Here is a 5150-nt window from a genome sequence, read left to right on the forward strand (position 1 = left end):
AATGTGTCTGCCCTCTGATGCCCTCTCACAACACCTACCGCCTTACTTGGGTTTCTCTTACCTTGGACGTGGGGTATCTCCTCACCACTGCCCCTCCTGACCTTGAACGTGGAGTAGCTCCCCTCGGCCCTCCTGTGCTGCACAGCCACCTTTGGAAGGGATGATACTAAAGCTGAAACTCTAGTACTTTGCCTACCTCATGTGAAGAGTTGACTCATTGGAAAAGATGTTGATGCTGGAAGGGATTTGGGGCAGAAGGCGAAGGGGAAGACAGAGAATGAGATGGCTGGATGGCATCACCAACTCGATGGACATGAGTCTGAGTGAACTCCGGGAGTTGGTATTGGACAGGGAGGCCTGGCGTGCTGCGATTCATGGGGTCGCAAAGAGTTGGACATGACTGAGCGACTGAACTGAACTGAATGTAAGTTTCCATGTTACTCTTCCCATTCTTCCCATTCTTCTCATCTTCCCCTCCCCTCTCCCCATGTCCATAAGTTTATTTCCTATGTCTGTTTCTCCATTGCTGCCCTATAAATAAACTCTTCAGTACTCTTTTCTAGGTTCCATATATATGCCTTAGAGTACAATATTTATTTTTCTCTTTCTGACTTACTTCACTCTGTATAATAGGTTCTAGGTTCATTCGCCTCATTAGTACTGACTCAAATGTGTTCCTGTTTATGGCTGAGTAATATTCCATTGTGCATATGTGCCATAATTTCTTTATCCATTCATCTGTCAATGGACATCTAGGTTGCCCCTTCATAGAATGAATTTGGAAGTTTACCTTCCTCTGCAAATTTCTAGAAGAGTTTGAGTAAGATAGGTGTTAGCTCTTTTCTAAATTTGTGGTAGAATTCAGCTGTGAAGCCGTCTGTTCCTGGGCTTTTGTTTGCTGGAAGATTTCTGATTACAGTTTCAATATCTGTACTTGTGATGGGTCTATTAAGATTTTCTATTTCTTCCTGGTTCAGTTTTGGAAAGTTGTGCTTTTCTAAGAATTTGTCCATTTCTTCCAAATTGTCCATTTTAGTGGCATATTGTTGTTGATAGTAGTCTCTTATCATCCTTCGTATTTCTGTGTTGTCTGTTGTGATCTCTCAATTTTCATTTCTAATTTTGTTGATTTGATTCTTCTTCCTTTGTTTCCTGATTAGTCTGACTAATGGTTTGTCAATTTTATTTATCTTCTCAAAGAACCAGCTTTGGGCTTTGTTGATTTTTGCTATGGTTTCAATTATTCCTTTGCATTTATTTCTGCCATAATTTTTAAGATTTCTTTCCTTCTACTAACCCCAGGGTTCTTCATTTCTTCCTTTTCTAGTTGCTTTAGGTGTAGAGTTAGGTTCTTTATTTGACTTTTTTCTTGTTTCTTGAGGTAAGCCTCTATTGCTATGACACTTCCCCTTAGCACTGCTTTTACAGTGTCCCATAGATTTTGGGTTCTTGTGTTTTCATTTTCATTCATTTCTATGCATATTTTGATTTCTTCTTTGATTTCTTCTGTGATTTGTAGGTTATTCAGCAGCGTGTTGTTTAGCCTCCATATGTTGGAATTTTTAATAGATTTTTTCCTGTAATTGACATCTAATCTTACTGCATTGTGGACAGAAAAGAGCTAATCAATGAATATAGTGAAGTTGCAGGATATAAAATTAACACACAGAAATCCCTTGCATTCCTATTCACTAACAATGAGAAAACAGAAAGAGAAATTAAGGAAACAATTCCATTCACCACTGCAATGAAAGGAATAAAATACTTAGGGATAAATCCACCTAAATAAACAAAAGGCCTATGTATAGAAAACCATAAAACACTGATAAAAGAAATCAAAGAGGACACAAATAGATGGAGAAATATACCATGTTCATGGATTGGAAGAATCGATATAGTGAAAATGAGTATACTACCCAAAGCAATCGATAGATTCAGTGCAATCCTTATCAAGCTACCAATGGTATTTTTCAAAGAACTAGAACAAATAATTTCACAATTTTTATGGAAATACAAAAAATCTCAAATAGCCAAAGCAAACTTGAGAAAGAAGAATGGAATTGGAGAAATCAACCTGCCTGACTTCAGGCTCTACTACAAAGCCACAGTCATCAAGACAGTATGGTACTGGCACAAAGACAGAAATATAGATCAATGGAGCAAAATAGAAAGCCCAGAGATAAACCCACACACCTATGGACACCTTATCTTTGACAAAAGAGGCAACAATATACAATGGGAAAAGACCATCTCTTTGATAAGTGGTGCTGGGAAAACTGGTCAACCACTTGTAAAAGAATGAAACTAGAACACTTTCTAACACCATACACAAACATAAACTCAAAATGGATTGAAGATCTAAATGTAAGACCAGAAACTATAAAACTCCTAGAGGAAAACATAGGCAAAACAGCCTCTGACATAAATCAAAGCAGGATCCTCTATGACCAACCTCTCAGTGTATTGGAAATAAATGCAAAATAAACAAATAGGACCTAATTAAACTTAAAAGCTTTTGAACAACAAAGGAAACTCTAAGCATGGTGAAAAGACAGCCTTCAGAATGGGAGAAAATAATAGCAAAGGAAGCAACTGACAAAAAATTAATCTCAAAAATATACAAGCAACTCCTGCAGCTCAATTCCAGAAAAATAAATGACCCAATCAAAAAATGGGCCAAAGAACTAAATAGACATTTCTCCAAAGAAGACATACAGATGGCTAACAAACATATGAAAAGATGCTCAACATCACTCATTATCAGAGATGCAAATCAAAACCACAATGAGGTACCATCTCACACCAGTCAGAAAGGCCACTATCCAAAAATCTACAAGCAATAAATGCTGGAGAGAGTGTGGAGAAAAGGGAACCCTCTTACACTTTTGGTGGGAATGCAATCTAGTACAGCCACTGTGGAGAACAGTGTGGAGATTCCTTGAAAAACTGGAACTAGAACTGCCATATGACCCAGCAATCCCACTGCTGGGCATACACACTGAGGAAACCAGAATTGAAAGAGACACATGTACCCCAATGTTCATCACAGCACTGTTTACAATAGCCCAGACATGGAAGAACCTAGATGTCCTTTGGCAGAAGAATGGATAAGAAACCTGTGGTACATATACACAATGGAATATTATTCAAGTATTAAAAATAATGCATTTGAATCAGTTCTAATGAGGTGGATGAAACTGGAGCCTATTATACAGAGTGAAGTTAGTCAGAAAGAAAAACACAAATACAGTATATTAACACATATATATGAAATTTAGAAAGATGTTAACCATGACCTTATATGTGAGACTGCAGAAGAGACACAGATGTAAAGAAGGCAAGGGTGGGATGATTTGAGAAAATATCATTAAAACATGTATATTATCATATGTGAAACAAATCACCAGTCCAGGTTCCATGCATGAGACAGCGTGCTCAGGGCTGGTGCACTGGGATGACCCTGAGGGATGAGATGGGGAGATAAGTGGGAGGGAGGGTCAGGATGGGGAGCATATGTATACCCATGGCTAATTCATATGAATGTATGGCAAAAACCACCACAATATTGTAAAGTAATTAGCCTCCAATTAAAATAAATTTTAAAAAAGAAAAAAAAAACTAACAAATCATAGAATTATTCACCTGAAAGAGATAATTCATCTACTTTGGATTTCTCTCAAGTAATTGCTATGTAGTTTCCAAAATATGGGCCAATTTTGGCCAATATGTTCCCAATTTTATGGGCCAGTATTGTCCCACGGTACTATGGTGCCTTCAGAATTTTAAATTTTTCAGGGGAACACAATGTATTTATCAGATGGTGAATGAACTTAAGGTGCTTCACATTTCAACCTTAGACCATGCTACTCTTTCAAATGATTTCATATTTTTGCAAAGTTGAGTTTTAGATGATTACTGTGATGAAAGCAAGTAAAAAATGAATGTCCATGTGGGACCTGAAATTAAGGAGGCAACGTTTCAGCAAGAACACATATTTTGTTAGAAAGTAATCATGGTTATTTACAAATATAATAAAATTGTTCATTTTTTTATTCCAAAAAAAAAGAATGAAGATTCCACAAGTGGTTTGTTATGTCATTGAGTGAGAACCAAATAAATACCCAAAAACTAGAAACCCAAGAGGAACAGGAGACAAATGGCAGTTACAAAATAAGGCAAATAATAATTAAAATAATGGATTATATACATATTTATCTATATATATATACACCCATTGGCAAAGTCAAAACAGTTCAACAAAATAAAGTACAGTAAATTGACCTGGTGAACAAAGGAAATAAAAAATTATATTTACCAGTTAAGAGCAAAACTAAAGCACAAACTGGAAAACAAAACTAAAGCAACATGCCAAGTGAGGAATAAGGCAATGAAAACAAAACTAACAAATATGTTTAGAGGAAAGGAAAGAAAAGAAAGAATAGATATGCAAAGTTAAATAGAGGTAGATGAAGAAGAGTCATATACATTAAAGATGTAAGGGGAAAAGAACATTAGAAAGGGCAAACAAAAGAATAAATATGAAAAAATAATAATAGGTTTAAAAAGTTAAAATTATAGGAAAAAAAAAAAAAAGGAAAACTTCACAGAACTGCAAAAGCCCGAAGTAGAGGCAGGGGTTTATAACAACAATAAAAATGTGACTAAGAAAAAAAAATCTCAAAAGCTTAATTAGATTTCATAATGCCAGTATAATCAACAAATACAACAGAGGGGGAGAAAAGGGGTGGGGAGAAAAATGCAAAAGAATCTACAGAACAAGTCAAAACATAAGAATAATAAGTGTTTTTCTTGAGTCACTGCTGTCAGAGTCCTTTCCCTTGCTGGGAGTCACAGTCCACCTCACCTTCCTAGGATGCTGTCCCACACTGTGCTGATCCCTGGACCTGCTACGGAAGCAGCTCAGATTCTAATCTGGTCCTACGCCTGTGTTTTCTTGCCTCCAATGTCCATAGCTATCAGAACGACTGCGTTTTCTATTGCTGAGAGCTCTCAGCGTCATTTTATATATTCCATAGACACAGAGTCTGCTTAGTTGATCCTGTGGAGTTAATCTGCAGCTTGTACCAGCTGGTGGAAAGGTTTAGGGTCTTCTTCCTTAGCCACACTGCTCCCTGTGTTTCAATTGTGGT

Source organism: Ovis canadensis, chromosome X, assembly GCF_042477335.2.
Source record: "Ovis canadensis isolate MfBH-ARS-UI-01 breed Bighorn chromosome X, ARS-UI_OviCan_v2, whole genome shotgun sequence".
NCBI classification, from domain to species: Eukaryota; Metazoa; Chordata; class Mammalia; order Artiodactyla; family Bovidae; genus Ovis; species Ovis canadensis.